This window comes from Enhydra lutris, unplaced genomic scaffold, assembly GCF_002288905.1.
Source record: "Enhydra lutris kenyoni isolate GAN:26980312 unplaced genomic scaffold, ASM228890v2 scaffoldscaffold12, whole genome shotgun sequence".
Taxonomy (NCBI): Eukaryota; Metazoa; Chordata; class Mammalia; order Carnivora; family Mustelidae; genus Enhydra; species Enhydra lutris.
Genome location: NW_019154096.1, coordinates 74,675,028 through 74,695,985, shown reverse-complemented (window position 1 = coordinate 74,695,985; position 20,958 = coordinate 74,675,028). Strand labels below are relative to the sequence as shown.

General features: G+C 44.6%; 1 long non-coding RNA gene across 1 annotated transcript; it reads left to right on the top strand.

The window, feature by feature from the left end:
* Positions 1–184: 184 nt before the first annotated feature.
* On the top strand, positions 185–13,478 carry LOC111145427. The gene is made up of 4 exons (XR_002640474.1): positions 185–401; positions 10,467–10,495; positions 10,833–11,081; positions 12,156–13,478. It is a non-coding gene; the product is annotated as an uncharacterized LOC111145427 (long non-coding RNA).
* The last annotated feature ends 7,480 nt before the right edge of the window (positions 13,479–20,958 follow it).

The window sequence follows — 20,958 nt, the reverse complement described above, 5'->3', positions numbered from 1 at the left end:
GGTGACGCGCTCAAATCTCGCGATCTTTGTTCCAGAGGTCCGGCCCCGTCTTCCCCGGTGGAAGCCACCTTCGCTGCGGGGGCAGGAGGTGTAGTGCGCCTGCGCCTGCGCCTGACGGAGGCTCCTCAGGGGACTACGTCTCGCGGTAGTTGATTCCCAGGCTCCACCCCTTGCACGCCTCCAGTCTTTGTTGGCAAACAGTTCTGGCGAGCTGGGCTCAGGGATGTGTTTTTCCGCGAGGTCGTCGCAGCGCGGGCGGGAAAGTACCGCACGCAGTCCTGTAACCAGCCGTTCCAGTTAAAGTAGCGAGGTGTGAGCGCTCCTGCCTCCGCAGCCTTCAGTACCCCCACCGGCTTACAGACGGGCTCACAGCCCCAGGAAGGGAGAGATCAGGGGCCCAGGTGAGGGGCAGTTGCAGGCTCCGGCGCGCCCCGGCTTGGCGTCCTGCTCGCGCATCACAATGCGGGTTTGGGCCCGTGGCCCCGAGGGTCGGACTGGCGACCTTCCGCCTTTACGGAACCGACGCGTTTCGAAGGCGGTCGCACCTCCACATGGTTTTTCCAGGTGCCGCGTTTGCCTAGTGACTCGGGAAGCACGGGCGGGAAGCCTGCCAACTTGTCAGGCCCCAGGGAGCTAGCAAAGGGCTCTCTGGGTGGTCCTGGGACAGGAAACACTGGAGATCTAGTGGACATGCAGTTTCTGACTCATTAGGTCTGGGATGAACCTGAGATTCTGCATTTCCAACAGACTTCCAGGAGATGATGCCAGTGCCTAGAGTAGTAAGGACGTAGAGGAACAGCCAGCGCCATGTGAAAGCTTGGGAGACGCTAGGATCTCTTCTCAGAATCCCCATCTACTGCCATATCAAGCATAAATGCAGCCACATGCTTCATAAAAACTTACTTTGTTTTGTGGCAAAACATTGGAAACTTTTTGAAAAATTAATTTGCCTTGCAGTATTTGGCTATCTCAACTTGTAACTTACATTGGGCTCTGATAACTATGTGCATAGTCACACGTCCTTGTGACCGAGGAAGCTCAATTTAAACAATTTGTTTTCAAATGTAGCGAAACGTTCTTATGAATTATATTTAACAGTGAATTATACATAATAGTACATTTTGTAGACACTTCAACATGTATTGATTTTGATATTTATCATTTTTCAATATTTTGTAAAGCCCTTTTTTGCAGGGCAATACATTTATTGTAGTAAAAAAAATTAAACACAAGTTATCTAGCATTAGGAAGATGATTAAGTCTTTTTTGGTATAGAATACCTTTTTTTTCTTTAAAGATTTTATTTATTTATTTGACAGAGAGAGATCACAAGTAGGCAGAGAGAGGGGAGGAAACAGGCTCCCTGCTGAGCAGAGAGCCCAAAATGGAGCTTGATCCCAGGACCCTGGGATCATGACCTGAGCTGAAGGCAGAGGCTTTAACCCACTGAGCTACCCAGGTGTCCCTGGTATAGAATACCATTAACTTGTGCAACTATTAACTTCTTTTTCAGAAATGTTCAAGAACGTTTCAATTGTACATATGATGTTAAGTGATAAAAATTTAAAAAGCAAATACGTATTATGATACTAATTTGTTTTTTGTTTTTAGATTTTATTTACTTATTTGACAGACAGAGATCACAAGTAGGCAGAGAGGCAGGCAGAGAGAGAGGAAGGGGAGCAGGCTCCCTGCTGAGCAGAGAGCCCAACGCGGGGCTCCATCCCAGGACCCTGGGATCATGACCTGAGCTGAAGGCAGAGGCTTTAACCCACTGAGCCACCCAGGTGCCCCAGTTATGATCCTAATTTTTAAAGCGTATCTTTTGCCTGTGTCTATGTCCATAAAAAGTCTCTGAGTGTTAAGATGAAGTGATTTAAAATTAATTCTTTAAAGTTTAGTTTTCCATTTTCTTTCTGATTATGCATTACTTTATCATAAAACATAATTTTTATTAAACTTATAGTTTTTTGTAAGAAGGGATTTTCTGAGGTATCAGTAATTCTTTTTTTCAGGACTCAAATATATTGCAGGCTTCCTGAGAAGCAAGTTCCTGAACCTTTGGTGATGTTGCTTAGTGGGAAAATGTGCCGGAAATGGCCTGTGAAAAGGCAGAGAGGGGGTGCCTGGGTGGCTCAGTTGGTGAAGCATCTGACTCTTGATTTCAGTGGCTCAGGTCATGATCTCAGGATTGTGATCTCAAGCCCCGTGTAGAATCCTCATTCAGCATGGAGTCTGCTTGAGAGTCCCTCTCCCCTCTGCTCCTTCCCCCCAAGACTCACATTTTTTCTCTCTCTCTCAAATAAATATTTTTAAAGGAAGAGAAAGAAAGAAAGAAAAGGCAGAGAGGAATGAAACAGAGCCAGAAATTCAGCATAGAGAAAGAGGTCAGCTACACAAAGGGTCCTGGGGCAGAGAGGGTCTTCAGGGTAGGGGGGTTACCAGTGAGTGCCAGGACCTGAGGGAAGACTGGTTTTCCTGAGGCCGCTCCCAGGACTAGAACCAGCAAAGTGTAGACAGTAATGGAGGGGGATTCCTGAAGGCAAGAGAAACTGGGTACATCTGAGTTACAGAGAGTCGATCCATTCTTCTAGCTAAGTGCTTGTTAATTGCTCTCTTTTCTTCCGTACAAACACTTTTAAGTGCTGTGTGTGTGTGTGTGTGTGTGTGTGAGAGAGAGAGAGAGAGAGAGAGAGAAAGAGAAATAGTGAGTTATCATTGTTTCTGATGTAAGTGATTGAAATTTAATGTGGGTAACATGGATCATTACTTTCAGAATTTCACATTTTAAGAAGCTTACTTATGTTTCTTTTTGTATGGTATCTATGTCTGCCTTCTGCCTCCTTCCCTGTCCCGCAGCTTCCGGCCCCGCTCAGGATGTGCTCCATCACCTAGGGCCTGCTCTGCTTTGTTGGTAGGTGTCCATTCCTGTAGCCAGTCAGCACTCTTGGGTGTTTACTGGGCTCCCCAACACCTGATGTTTTCACCACTTAGGAAATGTTTGTTGAATGAATCACTGGCTTACAGTTTTCTGCTTCAGCGGGCTGTTCTAGCAGTCTGTATTTACCGGTTTCCCCCTGCTTAGGACATCTTTCCCTTCCTCACCTGGCTTATTCCTCAAGACTCATCTCAGATATCGTCCCTAATAAGTCTCTCCTGACACCTCCCCCTTCTTAACCCTTAGGATCCTTTCTTTGTTCCCAAAGTTTGTATGTCACTTTACCCTGCACTTGCCACTTTATAGAAAAACTAGCTATATGTATTTGCCTCTCTTGCCACCTGTGAGCTCCTCGAGGGCTAGTGTCCCATCTGATCATCTGTTTTACCAACACCAGCCCATTGAACTGTTTTAGCCCTTAGGCAATGTAGGCAAAATAACTAGTATGACAGGCTTTTAAAATGCTTTTTAAAATGCTTATCAAAGTGTTTGAGACATAAAAACAATGTTGGCTCCAATTTTTTTTTAATCATTTTAAGCATTTTAAAAAGCAACACCAAGGAACTTGTTAAACCAGCAGATCCTCTAGCCATCTCCAGATTCAAAATTGGTATTCTAAGGTAGTGCCGAGAATCTGCATTTTTAGCAAGATTCCAGCATCTGACCACTGCTGCTGGTGACCACAGTTTAGAACAGTGATCTCTACAGACATTCTGCTGGCTTTCAGGAAGAACCAGAACTGCTGCTTTTTAATCTGAAACCTAAGGAAAGATTAAGCCTCCTAGTACTTGATACGCAGACTGACACAGGCACCCTTCCTTGGGCCGTGGTCAGATGGTGTATCAGTCACGGAAGATTGGGTTTTGCAGCCGAAACAAGCAATTCCGAAATGCAGTGACTTACAATTCGGGTCCCCAGGTGAAATTCAGGATGGTAAGTTACATTTGAATTTCAGGTAAACTGTGAACAAATTCTTAAGGCTAAGAACATCCCAAATATTTAGTGGAAGTGTGTCCCAGGCAGAATTTGGGACATCCTTGCACTAGTCCACGTGATCTTTACTCTGTGAGCCAGACTGATGAGACCACCCTGAGCACTGTCTGTCGGAGTGGTACAACCAAGAGAGGTACAACCTGTAAACCAGTTCCCAAAGCTTCTGGTCAGGGACACACACACACACCAAACCAAACCAAACCAAACAAACAAAAGGAGTGACAAACATTGCTGCCACTCACCTTTTTTTTGCCAAAACGAGATACACGGCCAAGTGTAGCACCCATGTGGTAGGGAAGGCAATATGCCCCAGCAAGGGGCACTGGGTGTCTGGGGACCACTCTGTAGTATACCAGTTTATGGTGGATCAGATGGGTTATTAGATACTGTCCACATGATTAAATCTGGTGACAAAACAAGGCCTTTAGGACAATCTTTTCAGAATTCCGTGATGAGAGGCGACCTTGAAAATCTTATATACCACACACAGTTTATAGATCATCGTGTGGCAAAGCACTTAAAAGAATTGTCAAGCTTAGAAAATAAGTTACTATATTTTATAAAAAGTGTCCCACATTTCCTCATCCTTTTCTGTGGTGACAAGTAGCCATGATTAAGATGCTTTAGTTGGAAATTTCACAAAAATAGACAGGCTTAATCTGTCCCTTTGAGAGAAAGGTGATGGTTTAACAGCAAATGAGAAAGACATTTTTTTTTTTAAACTTTATCTTATGGAGAGAGCACTTTTGAAAATAGATGTTTGCAAATCTTTCCAACATTGTGCGCTTTTGTTGCTGAAAAGGACCTACGCTGCTTATTAAAAATTAATGTCTACAATCAACTTAAGAGCTGAAATGTCTCACCTCTTTTACAAATCTTCCGAATGGAGTTTGTTTTAAGTACATCGAGGAGAACAGGGGTGCAGGTCTGGTTTACCTTGGGCAGCGTCTAACCAAAGGGGGACCGCAGAGCTGACATCATACAGAGACAGCAAGCCCCCCGTGGTTCTCAGCCACACTCTTAAGGCTTTGGGAAAACCTGTCCATATCTTAATTGTTTTCCTCAATACCACTCCTTGGCCTACTCAGAATGCCCAGACTGATCTCTTTGTCATCCACCAACTGATTTGTTTACCCCAAAAATGTGCTGCAAGCTTCACTCTCCCCAGTTGCCAGCAAGAGCTTTCCTCTCCCTCTCTCAATCTCTCTCTCTCTCTCTCTCTCTCTCTCTCATTCGGCCCGTTTTTAATTTTGTTCCTTGACAACAGTCTGTTGACCTTTCTTCCTCAGGAATGAACGAGTAAACAAATTGCATGTAAGACAACTTATAATCTCTGAATTATTCCTTGAAACCATATAATTGGTGTGTAGGAAAGATGGATGGACTCAAAGAAGATGGAAATGTAACCAAATTTCAGCTACAATGTTTGCCTCATGTGGGATACAGTTGAAATGACAGTTTGACTTGGAAAGCTCTGAGACAATGGGATTCTTCCTAGTTAGTTTATTATCTTTTGAGCTATTTTAAGTAATGACAACCAATCAAACCCTCTTTTAAAATAAACTGAACTTAGAAGGACACTTCAAGTTGTTCTGTCAGCAAGTTTTCAAACTAGAGCCACAAAAATAAACCTCTTTGACCAATTTACTCTCTTTTAAAGAATTTTAGTGGAACAGAACTCATTTGCAGTCAATAAATTAAAATATGTTAAGTATTGATTATTTTCTACTTTTGTGTTTTGATGTTAATATATTACTGCTATGATGTAATTTACAAATTAAATCACATACATTGGGGCTGCATGTTCAGAACATTTTGAAACTAATAACAGTGTGTGATAAGAAAGTTTGTAGAATTCTGTAGAACAGAATGCTGTTTTTAGAAAGACTATTTCAGACACACCATGGTACCAAAAGCCACATGCCAGCTGCTCTTTAAGTCAAGAACAGTTATCAGGTTAATGATCTGTATTTTCCTTTACACTTTAATCTGACAAGAGTAGAAAAATTTTAAAGTGTAAGACAATGAAAACTAGGAGGTACACTTTACCAGTGTAATAGCAACACCCTCTTGGTGAAAACTACACGATAGCTTGTTTAATTTAGGTGATAATTATTTATTTGCTCTTCTGTAGACTAAATAACATTGAAGCAAATTATTTGAAACTCTTCAGAAGCCATTTCGATTACACTTTCAGGGGTTCCTTTTCTAGATACTGGAAGAACTGAAATTCTTTCGTAAGCTACTAGCATTGACTTTCAGAACACAATGCAAGTGATTGTAGGGACAGGTTGTCTCTGCTAAGTATTTCTTTCACAGCAGACGTGTTCTTAGCTTTTGTGAGTTTTATTCTCCGAAGCTGACTGGAACCCTAAATGAATCCAAAGAACAGATTCAAAGTCACTAACGTCTGCTCTTAAGACAACTCGTTGGTGGCTGGAGCCTGAGGGGTTATTCATGCTGTGCACGCTCCTTCGCACTTTCGAGGAAGAGTGAGAAGAAAGGAATTCTCGAACTTTCATATCAATCCCACAGTCAGGCACTGCCTGTGGGTCCCCTCTGCCTTTCTAGTTAAGGGTTTGGCCTTTGCAGACCCTAATGAATCATTTAGCTATTTAGCAGTGACACCAGTGGAGAGAACAAAAGGAAGGTATCACTTAGTGCCAAAGCATCAGATGTCAAAGTCACTGACTGGACAGACCTTTTAACTAAACATTTCTGTATTTGTCTTCTCATGGTCATGGAAAAGATATACTTTACTTTCTCGGTGTCATGCAGTCACAAGGCACCCAGTAACAGAATCCATTGCACGTGGACATTGGTCTGAATGGGAACCACCGGGTGAACCACGGGCATTATCCACATATGACAGTTTTTTACATATTTATTTACATTTTTTTCTCCCTAGGAAACGGAGCCGGAACCCACAGATGTCATTATCCATCTGCACACTTTTATTTACTACCCAGAAGGCAAGGATATTGCATTTTTAGAGTGTCTGGACTTTTGTTCTTTCTTATCACAAATGACTTGGGGAGCTCTGGCCGTTCGCGTTTGCCCTGAGTTGACTGTGCCAGTCAAAGCCTTGCTTCCTGGAGCGCTTTGAGATTCTGGTACAAAAGGCATTTTATAAACACAAAGTAGAAAAGCATCATTTATATTCATTTGCTGCTGTGGCATTTCTCTCTGGAATCTTCCTCCTGTCTGTCAACATTGTGCAAAAAGACTGGCCTCATCTACATTACAAATATTCTTTTAATGGTCTTCCGGAAGTAGGAAAGAGCTAGCATGAGAGTGGAAAGAGAAACCTGAGCTGTCCTGTTGGAGGCTGTCAGGCTTGTTTATCCCTAAAACTGGTTGGACATCATCAGCGGGGCTGTCATGACTTGTGTAGGGAAGACTTGAGTAGGAAAGCACGATGGCGTTCCGTGCATCTTGGCTGCAATGAATGTTATGATCTGACTGTCGTGACTCACTGGAAAATCACAGCCACGGGGATGATCCTCAGAGGGCTCCTTTAGAATAGAACTGGTCTTTCTGGGCGGAGGGTGGTCTGCGCTAGCCTCCACTACTATGGGAAGCCTTCCAGAGTGGAGAAATTTCACTGAGGTGTCTCCTGGAAACTGTGGCAAGTTCTTCCTCCTAGGGGACTGTACTTGGTGTGATTTAAGAACCATCAAGGACTTTACGTCCCAGAAGATCTCCATGTGTGACTTATCACACCCGTGGGGTAGGGTTTGCCAACCAGATTGGCTGTAGTAGAGACTGGCTCCAAGGGGCTCCTGTTCCCGTCTAGGAATGTCCCAGAACGTGGGGCAATAACCAAGAGGCAGAGCCTGGGATGGCATTACTTGGGCCAAGGGTCTGAGCGTGGGGGCCATATAAATGAATGGGGGCATGTATAGATTTGGGAGGAGAGGAGCCTGGATGACAGGAGTGTGGCCACAGGGAAGGATGGTACCCGGAGGGAGAGAAACCTGCATCCCAAGCCTTTCTCTCATACCTGGGCCCGGGGCCTCCTCTGTGTCTGCAAACCAACTGTTGCTGCTGCTTCTCCTTTGCCTTCTTCTTCAAATATTTTCAATTTTCAAATATATACCTAAGTAGAGAGAGTGGGAAAATGAACCTCCGTGCACCTGTCACCATCATGCACCTTGAACAATTATCAACACACATCTAGTCTGCCTCCACCTGCAATCCTCCCCTTCCTCGAATTATTATTGGAATCAGTTCATTCTTCATCCCTTTTAATTTAATCTTCGGTGTTGCATTTTTCTGGACATTTTCTTCTGTCAATCGCTGTCTTAAGTCAATCCGCTGAGTTGAAACTGAAAAGACACATTTCTCAAGAGAGCCTTGAGCAGTTCTGACACAAGTGTTGGGATTGACCAAACAATATAGCTTCATTCATTTCAGACATTCATTGAGTCCCAGAAACAATGCTGGGTTAAAGACGGTAGCAGAACAGGGCTCCTGACCTCAAGGGCTTATGATCTAGCTCTGGGAAGAGGACAAGGGCAGTAGCAAGTGCTCAGTAGTAACAAGTGAATGTGAGTCCTGATATGATAAAGGAGAAGTTCCAGGTGTGGTAGAATTTCCAAGGTGTGATAATTACACTCGGCTGGGAGGGGTGATTGTGGAGGGTGGTCAGGAATGGCCGTGGAGCCTGGGGTAGTTGGGATTTGGAAGGTTGGGCAGGGTGTGGGATGGTAAAGGAAAAACACTAACCAAAGTGTAGAGGTGGGAGCAGCCCGGGCAAGGGGGAGGGGACAAGAGCATCACCTGTTGACTGGTACACATGGTGTGAGGGACTTGGTGGGAGGGATGGGGCAAAGGATGGAGGGCAATTGATTCTTGATAGGTAAATAACTAGACCATTCTTCTTTCTTTCTTTCTTTCTTTCTTTCTTTCTTTCTTTCTTTTTTTTAAAGAATTCATTTATTTGAGAGAGAGAGAAGAGAGAAAGAGAATGAGCAGGGGAGGGGCAGAGAGAGAAGCAGGCTCCCCGCTGAGCAGGGAGCCCAAACTGGGGCTGGATCCCAGGCCTCTGGGATCATGATAATGGCCCGAGCTGAAGGCAGATGCTTAACTGACTGAGCCACCAAGGCATCCCTAGACCATTCTTATTTCTAAGTAAGGAAAAACAAAACTGGGTTTCTAGAAGAATGGGTATGAAAAAGAAACTCCAGACCATAATTAGGAAACCAAAAGAAATCAAGGTGGGCTTAATGGAAGTTGGCAGGAATAACAAACGGTCAGAGAACTGCCCAAAATCAAGTAGGCTCCGAGTCCACTAGCCAGGTGACACATTTTCTAAACCTAGAAATGAAGCTTATTTGTGACTTCCTGTTATCTACAATGTTAAGATAAGCCTTAGTCCTTTTCCACTGAGTTCTGAGAAGATACAGTTTTTGCCTCTGAAATTAATATATGGGCAAAAAATTCTTACTGTTGCTTCCATGTGAAGGATAGCAAAGATGGTGAGCTTTGGTGAAATGTTCACATTTTGTAAACAAAACAGAATAGTAACGTGATTTTTTAAAAGTAATATTTTCATTACAAATGTAAGCACTGTTATATTAGAAAATTCAAACAGTAGTGCAATGCAAAAAGGCAAGAAAGTGCATTGTCCTATTACCCACAGAACATAATTTTTTAATATTTCAGTGTCATATAATGATTTTGAAACATGGTTTCAAACTGAATGACTTCAACTCTTTATCCCTGTTCCTCTCCCCCGGCCCCATTCATTGTGCTTATCAAGGAGCTTTGACATTAAATATTTATATCTCTGTTGACTTTAAGAGTCATTCTCCTTTGAATTCAGATTTCATATGGGATACAAGGGATCATCAGGATATTAAGTGAGAGCTAAAGTTTATTTTCAGATATGCATGAAACCACTCTGTGCCTGTTTTTTGGGGAGGGAGACTGCCAGGGTCTGGGGAAAACTATAAATGGAGTTCTGCATAGCATATAGCGACATATCTCAAGTTATATATTAAACCAACAAATTATGAAATAAAACACATTCTATCCTCCTTCCTTAACTGTACACCTTTATCACAGCCACCCCTTGCTAACTATTAAAATACTTCTGTACTTTTTTTTCGGGGGGAGGGGCAACAGAAGAAGGAGAGAGAGAATCTTAAGCAGGCTCCACACCCAGGGGAGCCCAATGTGGGGCTCGATCTCACAACCCTGAGATCATGACCTGAGCCGAAATCAAGAATTGGACGCTTAGTTGACTCAGCCACCCAGGTGCCCCCAAAATATATTTTATCCTCTCACCTTTCCAACAGATGCCCCTTGGCCACCCCTTGGGCACAGGAGTGGATACGCCAGGTGTTTTGTGGGACAGGCTTGGGAAGCAGCCTCCATGGACCCCAGAGTAGGGTTGGAGCCATTAGAGTGGGCTCCCTGGAGCTCCAGGTGGGCCCATCTCTGTTTGGGGAGGGATGTAGCCGGAGGAGGGCCAGAGCAGGTGCCTCTCTGGCCTGATCTGAGTGAGTCATTCCGTATTTCCTCTGTGCAGGTGGTGTGCTGTGCACTTGGGACTCACAGGTGAGTAAAATCAGTCTAGTGGGGGAATGAAGAAACTTGCAGGTAAGTACCCCTCAGATTCGAACTTGCCGCTTTGAATTGACTCAGCCAGGAAAGACAGGGAAGAAGTAACTAGGCCAAAGTGGGGAGAGAAGAGAATTCCAGGCAGAGGGAAAAACATAGGCAAAGTCCTGGTAGAGGTGGAGAGCACGGCCAGGGTGGGGCACAGGAAGGTGGTGGTGAGGTTGGGGCAGAAGCCTGGGGAGCTGCAGGTGGCAGGTCCGGCTGGAGAGGCAGCTGTGTCTTGACCAGGAAAGGCGTCCGTGGCCTCGCTAAATAATTTCCTCTGTATCCTCAGTGAAAGGCTTTGAGCTCAGCCAACAGAAATCAGACCACCACGCTTTCCAATGCAGATGAGAACCTCAAGAATGAAATCACACCAGTGGTGAACTACACTGAGGAAAAACACCTTCTGGCAACTTTGCACATGACATTTGTCACTGTGCACAGGCTTGTCATGCATAAATCACCTGCAACAACAAAGAGGATTATGGATGAGTCGGTGGCCATCGCACGGGACCTTTTTGTGCTTCGGAGTTTCAATCAGGTGCTTACTTGCACACCATTTTGTGGGGTGTATTTTACATATATCCTGCTGGCATATTTTATGCTTCAGTTAATTGAGTTGACATCTAATTTAGTTGACATCTAAAAATAAAATCAATTTTGAGACAAAACACCCATAAAATAAGTGAAATGCTGTAATAGGTTTCAAGAAATTAAAATGTAATATATTTAAGCTTCTATTCTAAAGAAATTTCATGTAGAATAGGGGATACTGTAGATAGATTTTTTTCTGAATCTCTGTCAATTACGCAATAATGAATGTTGCTACTAGATATTCAGAAATTTATTGCTTGGAGTAATTTGTCATGAAGAATGAAATTTTTGTTGGGATTTCCTTTACAATGTCAAAGAGCTTAAATATGAGTACTCTGTATGTTGATGTTCAGCTGTAACTAAGCCATGACAATGATTATTACTTTGGGTATAAACACTATCAAATTTTCATTGGGCGAGTTCTTTTTTAATTAATGTTGAGTTATGTTCTGTTTATTATCCCGTTTGCTTATGTTTCCTGTCATTTTCCAGTTGTCTGCTTGAATCTTCTTTTTTAATAGTTAGTTAGCAACTGATAATGTGTATTGATTTCAGTTTTGCTTCTAATTTACATTTTTATCTCTTTGGTTGATGTATTCGGCTTAATCATTTTATTTTTATAAGCAGTTGTACAATTTGTTAATTTAGCTAGATGATTAAATTTGGCTTCTAAAGAGAGTTTGTTTTAGAAAATGGTCCCTGAAGTAAATTAGCGTTTGGCATTTCCAACATATCAAAGGGTCTGGTCTCTCAAAGATAACTAAAAACCCAACTTTAAAGTCTCTAAAAGCGGATTCCTAATTTTGAAACCTTGGACTCTATAGAGCCATACATTCCAGTAGGTGGTGCAAATCGACTCCATTTCAAATGGAAATGTAATTTAAAATTGTGATGTAACTATTTTCACTAGAAAAATAGTATTTTAATGTGTTTCCTCAACTGCAAAATTATTTTCCTCTATTTCTAAAGGAAGCCCGATTTACTCTTTCGGTGCTCATTTTTCTTATATTTTATTCCCCAGGTACCATTACAATGATCATCGTCACAGGAGAGGTAAGAAGGGAAGTGGGGGGGACTGCAAAAACTGGAGAGACCTGCTAAAAATCACGAATACAAAGGAAGGTCATTGGCTTCTGTGCTCAGTTCTACTTGAAGAGGAACGTGTAACAACATCTACATCAGCAACATTCTTAGTTTTTATTTCGACAGAATGAGGTGGACACCATGTTTTGTCTTTTCTAAAAATTCAGACTATTTTACTTCTAGGAATCTGATATTCACATAGCAGCGCATAAAATACATAGACAAGGAAATTCACTGCAGCATCTTTTGAAAATTAGTTTGCACTTTGATCACTGTAATGCAGGTGGCCAAGGGATAGCGCAGTGCGCTGGCTGAGAACAGGAACACTGAAGGCTCCTGCCTCTTGGTGACCGGAGGATTAAAGAACATATGCACAAAGTATCTGAGTGAGCAGCACTGTGTGAATGTTCCCGCTATCCTTTTAAAAGTTAAAACAGTGCAACAAGGACTTTAATGACCGGCAACTGTCTCTTGCCACGCCCCTCCCCTCCCCTTGCCCCGCATCCCCTCCTCCTGCAAGCACTCCCTACTCAGCTGTTTCTCCTGCTAGTTACCACCATAACTTTGAATATTATTCTTCTGCTGTTATTTTTTGTTAACCTTTTTTTGGTGGCATTAAGCACACCCACAATGTGGTGCAACGGTCACCACCATTCATTTCCAGGAGTTTCTTACCTTAAAGAAGTTTTTACCTTACCTCGTCTTACCAAAAGACGATTCTGTACCCATTAAACAGTAACTCTCCACTTGCCTCTCCGCTCCCAGCCTCTAGTAACCTTGACCCTATTTTCCGTGTCTGTGAATTTGTCTCCTCTAGGTAACTCCTATCAGTGGAATCACGATATTCGTTGTTCTGTGACTGGCTTATGTCACTCAGCATCATGTCTTCAAGGTTTTCCCACGTAGCAGGTGTCGGAGTGTCTTTCCATTTTAAAGGCTAAATAATATTCCACTGCCTGGAAATGCCACACGTGGCTCATGGGTCCATCTGTCTGTGGACAGTTGGATTGTTTCTGCTTTTGGCTCCTGTGAGCCATGTTGGCGTGAATACTAATGTATAAATACCAGTCTGCACCTCTGTGTTTCATTATTTGGGGCAGCTGTTTCTTGATGTACCCATTTTTTTACATTTGATTTCCAGATGGTAAATCAGACAGGTGAGAACATACCTTTCCATACACACAGTCCCCATCTTCACTCCCATGTAGTGTCTTGGTTTTGTTTTGTTTTGTTTTGTTTTGCTTCAATTTTGTTTTAAGCAGGCTGCATGCCCAGTGTGGAGCCCAGCGTGGGGCTTGAACTTGCGACCCTCAGATCCAGACCTGCGTTGAGATCAAGAGTCGGACGTTTAACTGACTGAGCCCTCCCAGCTTTGAAGAAATTACAAAAAAAACCCAAAAAACAGTGTTTCCTTTATTATAACGTTACAAATATTGTTAACTGCTGAGGCAGACATGCTCTAGTCCCTGGTCTCTTTTCTGGAATACTCGTCATTTTTTTTTTTTTCTGGAATTAACCACGGAATTGATTTCATATTTGCCAGTTTACTATGTGTCATCACTGCATTTCCCTTAATGCTCTGATCCATGTTTATCAATGACAACTCCCGTTTGGGCAGGCCCAGGAGAGTTTTGTTTTGTTTGGTCTTTTCTGTTTTTCCTTTTTCCAGAAGTGTGGTGCCCTTCTGCTGCAGCCTGCATGGGATGTGGCCTTCTTGCACCCCTGTGTCCTGTGGCTTCTCTTTTCCACCATCCCCAGCCTTCTTTTCTTCCCGGGACTCTTTCCCGCATCCTGTCTTTGCGGTTTGAAGCATGTCTTTCGCTAGCTTCTTGAGAAAAGGTACATGGGACATAAAAATGCTGACTCCTTTCTTATGTCCAAAGTATTTTTTCCTGCCCTCCCTATTTTGGTAGATCGTTTGGCTGGGACTAGGAATCTGGATTGAAAATCACTTTTACTCAATATCCAACAAAGTATGTTTGTTATTGGTTTTCACTTTAAGTGTTGCTGTCAAGGGATTTATTCTACTAGGATTCTTTCCATTGTTGTTCTATTTTGAAAAATTTCAAACCTACTATAAAAACTGAAGAATGGAACAGTGAATACTTGAATACTCCACACCTAGTCTTACGATGGTTAACATTTTGCCACACTGGCTCTGTCTGATTTCCTCTCCCTGCCCTGTCCTGTCTGACTATTAGTCTATGTATACCTGTATGTACCTCTCCATCTATCTGTGTATACATGGCACACACATATATATCTGTATGTATGTAATTCTTTTGTTGGCTCTCTGAAAGGCACCTCTATTCTAAGTGCCTTGGCATGGCTTATAGGCCTATATTTTTGCCTATATTTTTGCACAATACCATTATCACAGCAGGATATTTAATGTTGAGAATAAAGCCCCCATAGGATCCATATTTGAATTTCCCCAACATTCCCAACTTATCCTTTATAGTTGCCTTTTTTCTTTCTCTGATCTAGAACCGAATTGGGGCTCCCACATTGCATTTATTCATGGTAGTGGCCACAGTCTGTCCCTGCCTGTGTCCTGAGACCAATCAGCGTGCCATGGCCCACTTGCAACTGTGAAAAGTTGCTTCTCTGTGCCTGAGGGTTTTCCCGGGAAGCTGCAGAATATTAGATGCTCACATGAGCTGCTTGTTTTTATTCCTGTGCTCTCCTTACCCCCATGCCTCATTTCCTCCCCAGTGGAGACCCTCAGACTCATTTTCTCTAGAGGAGAAGGCCCTGCTTTTCTACCGGTGGTGGTGTCAGAGTAGAGATGAGAAAAGTTGTTGCGTGGCTACCTAAGGTGGGAAAGGGGCAAGGGTTGAGCCCTCTGGCTATGGATTTTAAAGCAGCTTTATCAGCCTCTGCCTTGTTGTGTCCCCAATGTCCACAGTATTTTTTCTAGGTCTCAGGGGCCCAGGCTCTCCATGACCCCTGGCTGATCTTCTATCGGCACCTGGGTCCTAGTTGCTGCTCTTTGCTGCAGCAGGTACTATTTCCCCACTTTTTTTTTTTTAATTTTGTTTTATTTTGTTTACATTCCAAAAATCTGCTGAGGTCTTTCTTCTGTTATTGTCTCCTCTTTAGTTCTCTTTGTTCTTGTCCTTTTGGGTCTATACCTTTGAAAAATCCCATCATTGGAGGGTTTCCAGAAGAAGAGGAAATAGAAGCATGTGGTAAATCTGCCACGTTGATTCAAAAATTTCCTTGGCAGCATTTTTAATAGGAAAAAAATTATTCAAGACTCTTGGGCACCTGTCACATAGGAGGAGCTAGGGATAATTCCTGGGTTTGTGGAGTGAGTAGCCTGGGGGTGGGGGGGGGGGGGATGAACACGTTACATACTACAAACTGTGACAGGTGCTTTGAAGGAGAGTTCAGGTTTCTACAGTTAACTGGGGGAACGAACTTGATCTAGAGGAAGTAAGATTTAAGATCCGGAGGGTGAACAGGAGTTGGGTAGACAAAGAGGTCAGGTGGGTGTGGGGTAGAGCAGCGTACAACCATATGGCGGCAGAGAGTGCGGTTTGTGGAGGGAGGCAGAAAGGGAGGTGGAAGATGGTATGAGACACAGCCAGACCCAGAAGCAGAGGTCAGAGCAGTCAGTAGTTTATGGACTGCACAGAGGACATTGTCTTTATGCTGTGTGATGGTGGCCACTGAAAGGACTTTAACAGCTGACATGGTCTGGGTCACATTTCCAAACCATGAGGTTGCAGAATGGCCTGGGTGGAGAGGGCTGGGGAGATGCAGGGATTCCCAAAACAAGGCAGCCATCCACTTGAGAAACAGTGGTCACTTAAACCAGGTTGTTGGAAACTGAGTTAGAGAGAAGAGGGTGGATTTGAGAGATATGCCAGGACTTGGGGGTGGCTTGGATTTGGGGAATGGAGGAGAGAAAGGTATGTGGATGACACCTAAGTCTTTGTGGTGTGGAACTGGATGGATGGTGGCACCACTCATGGGGCAGGAAACTCTGAAATTAACGAGATTTTCAAACTATCAGACATTGGGGCACTTGGGTGGCTCAATCGGTTAAGCATCTGCCTTCGGCTCAGGTCATGATCCTGAGGTCCTGGGATTGAAACCCATGTTGGGCTGTCTGCTCAGCGGAGAGCCTGCTTCTCCCTCTCTCTGCCTGCCATTCCCCCTGCTTGTGTGCTTACATGCACTCATGTGCAAGTGCACACTCTCTGTCAAATAAATAAATAAAATCTTAAAAAAAAAAAACTATCAGAAACAACTGAATTGTCCATCAACAGAACAATGATCAAATAGACTGTTACTGTGGCAAACTCACAACAGCCATGGCTTTGACCAACTAACAGTCAGAAAGCTGAACAGACTAAGGAGGAAGAATTTGGGTCATGATTCTAGAAAATAAAGTCTGGGTCAAGATCATGGAACCAGCGATTGACAAAAGGTCCTTCTTATAAAATCCCAAACCTGGTTTTGAGAGGACAGGATTGGAGAAGGGGCTCGGGAGGAGGAAAAGTAAAAAATGTTGGGTGAGCGGCCCTTTGATAATTTGATATGTTCATTTCCAAAGGAAGTCAATCGCCCCTGGAGGACTGCATCATCCCAGATGACAAGGGAGAGAAAAATGGCCTCCAACACTGGATGGAGATCCATATGTGTTGTACCTGATACCCCCTGTCTGAAATGGGGGATGGGCCCAGCAGAGTCAAGTGTCTTCTAAGTATAAAGGAGGGGTGGGGTATTGGGCTTCAGCGAGATCAAGTGAGGGGCTGTGCTCTGAGTGAGCATTTAGCTGCCTCTCTGATGAACTCTCCCAGCCCCTGACCCAACTTCATTCCCTTCTGCTACCGCCTCGTATCAATCAAGATTCAGTGGGAAACAGCTCGCCCCAGATGGTTTAATGAAAATACTTTAATGAAGGCACCACTCATGGAAGTATGGGCAGGTGAGGTCCCATATGGGATGGTGAAAGTCTGTCACCACCCGGAGACTGAAAGGATAAGGAGGGAATGGTGTTCCTGGAGCCCAGTGTTCCTGGAACACTAGAACCAAGGAGGAGGTAGCAGAACATAGAGATCACTGGAGAAAGAGTACCAGAGCAGGAAGGATGCAGGAAGGGATGCCCGGGCTTCCTCTCCTTTCCTTGTTCCCATCTCCTGTCACTCAAACCTGCCAGGAAGCCAAACAGCAAAGGAGCCTACGGGATACCATTGGCAGGGTCAGCCTGGCAGAGCTGAGAAGCATGAATGATGGGCCAGGGGCACACGGAGAGCCCCTGCACACTTCCATTCCAAATGGGCCAGTGTCGCCTGAGCTCTGCAGTGACCACAGCCTGTGCGACACTGGTTGGAGATGCCTTCCTCTGCGCACAGCCTGATCTCAGGATAGGTATGTCCAGACCCCACTGCACACCCCAGAGCTGGCAGGGAGGATTGCATACATCCACACTCAGAATGAGCATGGAGACTTCTCCCAAGGCCAAATGGAAATGACTTTTGGATTACCCACCATTTGGCCAGATTATTTGCACCATTGCTTCTGTCCATTACTGAGGAGAGCCAGGAGGGGTCTGGATTGTCCTTCATGTTCCACAATGACCTTGTGGGGAGCTGATTACAGTCTGTGTGCAGAAAAAGATGTTTGACTGTCATTCTTTCCCTTACTCTGGTTCAGTAAAGCCCAATCTTTGGCCTGTGGCTAGAACTCACATTGAAGAGCCTGTCATTGCTGGTGATTTTTGGAGGAAGACCTGAATTTAGACTGAAGCAAGGGTTTCCATTAGCAAAGCTGTACAGAATCCATATTTGCCTTTGAGCTTCCAGACTTCCCATTTGGTGCTTGGGGTCCTCTCTTGCCCAGGATTCCTCCTAACCCCCGTCCCACCTACAGGCCACCATCCGCAAGGCAAAGAAAGGATGGATGCCAACACAGCTGCAGGAGACCTGGGGTCAGAGAAGAGAGCAGAGGAAGAAACAGAATCCAAGGTCAGGGCCTGTGAGAATCCTTGGGAATGAGGACATCGTTTGCGGGGTGGGGGGCACCCAGATTGGTGTGGAAAGCATCAGCCTCTGCCACAGCCTTCTTCACTTCTGAAAACTCTGGATCTGTGGCCAGCCTTCCAGAGACTCTGAGCAAGTCCCCAGCTCGGGTCTTGCCCATCTCGGGCTTTCTAGGCTCCTTCCTCCTTCCAGTCTCAGCTACCACTCACTATATCCCCACAGTCTTCTTGACAAAATCTATGCATTTTGAGGAATCAGTAATATATAGTAAAAAGAGCTAGCATTTATTCACACCTAATCATGGGTCAGGAACTTTTCTAGGATTTTCACCTGTTAGCAATGGCTTTAATACAATAGCCCAAACATGTTGGTACTTTATTTACTTGAGAGAGAGAGAGCGAGAGAGCGAGCACTCAGGGGAAGGGGCAGAAGGAGAGAGTGAGGGACAAACAGACTTGGGGCTCCATCCCAGGACTCTGGAATTGGGACTTGACCCAAAACCAAGAGTTGGACTCTTAACCAACTGAGCCATCTAGGTGCCCCCTAAAGATACAGGTACTTAAAAAATTATCTCTGTTTTGCAGATGAGAAAAGTGAAGCACAAAGTGGTGAAGGAAGTTGCCTGAGATCACACACCTAGGAAGTGGCAGTGTTGGGGTGCAAACCAGCGTCCCACTCCTGAGCTGCATTCTTAGCATGGGCTGATGCTGTTGTGGGTGGCCATCCTGTGGCCATTTTTCCAGGGTTCTTGTTGCTGCCTACACATTTCTAAGTGTTGGGGTTTTTTTCCTGCAGTCCAGAGAAATACTGAGAATATTGAGAAGTACAGAGAAATACTGGGGCATTAGCATTTAGGTGCTTTTGCTTTCCAGGATGACTTAGAGAACAGAAAACAAATAATTCTGGACGCACCATTTAAAGTTCTGCTTTACTGCCCTGGACTGGGTTACAACAGAGGTTGGGCATTTTACAGACCCAGGAGTCCAACTGCACTAAAATCCAGAAAACATGGTCAACAAAGATGCAGATGAGAAGGCCTTTTTTTTAAAAAGAATTATTTATTTAGGTAATTTCTACACCAAACCCGGGGCTTGAACTCACAACCCTGAGATCAAGAGTTGCATGTTCTTCAGACTCAGACAGCCAGGCGCCCCAAGAATGCCTATTTTTAACAGAAAAATATGTAACTTTCCATTAATGCTATTGATATGGTGGTTAATAGGGAAATAAATATGGAATTGATCAACTCTGTTCAATGAAATTGAATGAGTAGCCCTTTTGCCATTTGCTCCTTTCAACTTTTCATGATCGCTTCCTTTCCCTTCTTGTCATAACCCAGAACACAGAGCCTATGGGTCACAAATGAGCAAATCTTGTTAACAAGAAGGAGGCTACACTTAGAGCAAGAAGCGGTCATTCAGTCCTCGGGGTTTGCATCTGGGGCCAACTGTGCCAACTGCAGGGAGAGCAGAAATTACAGGTTGAACAGTGGGGCTGTCATGGAGGTCCCGAGATCTGCCAAATCAGGGAGGGCAGTTGGTGTTTTGGGGTGAGTTCGAGTCAAGAGTGTGTGTGTGGGCTGGGATCGGAGTCAAGTACATGGAGTGATCATGGAGACCAGGGAATGGGAATTCCTCCTTTCCACCCCTCCCCTGTTGGGGCTCAGCCTTCTACAGTATCATTCTTGGGGAGAATCCTTACCAAGAGATCCACTCTGCAGGAGATAAGGTGACAGGCGTGTGAGGCATCCTCAGTAGCAGTGGACAGCAGGGGATGGGCCAGGAACACGGATGACAGGGAGGCATATGGAATGGCCCCCATCTGTGCAGCAGACTCCTGGGCTTTGAAGGTCTTGGCCAGGCCCCAGGGAGAGCCCCCCAGTCCTGGAGGAAGTGGATTCTGAGATTTGTTTCCCACCACCTTCCTTTCCCATGGGTCCTCCCCTCCCCTCTGCCTTCTGAGGCCAAGCCTTCTCTCTCTGCTTCTCCCTCAACCCTCCCTCCCTTTTCACGGACAGAGGGCAACCTTCCTGGCTCATGCACTGGCTAGGGCAGGGGCACGCTGGCTTCCGGTGCAGGTCAGCCTGTGTAGGGAGGGTCAGAATTCCCTCAGCCCCCCAGGCAGGTCTTCCCTGTGAGTTGGCTTCCCTCTTGAGGTACCGAGGTGGGAAGGTGGGGGCAGAGATGCCAGCCTGCATGCTTCCAGGTTTGAATTTGTTGGGAAAGACTGAGATTCTTTCTCTGAGAATTGAATTTACTTTGCTTTGATTGGACTGATTTCATCCTGTGCCCACCCAGAGCCAAACAGTTGCACCAGGGAAACGCGATGCTCTGACTGGCTAGAGTTGGAGTGACGGGCAGACCCCACCCTGTCCCATCCAGGTGGACTGATGGTCGTGAGGAGCAGAAATTGGAGTTATTGCCAAAAGAAAGGTGATGATGGATGCCAGAGAGGCAAGCCGCCAAATGTCTGTTATCCCCCCAGTTCCTCCTGCCTCCAAGTCTCCCATAAATACCCCTTCAAATGAACCTCTGTTCCCTCGGACTGAACCCTGGCTTGACCACTTGGCCAGTGTCCTTGGAGCCTTCTTTAACCCGTTTGCGGAAGAATTTGTCAGATGGTCTATTTACTGTAAAAATGCACACTGGATATTGAAGAAGTCATGCTAAAAGATTTTCCACAATTGAGAGGGTATATATCTTAAATTGAGAAAAATCTAGCTTTTTGGGGTCTGATTCCTGAGAGCGG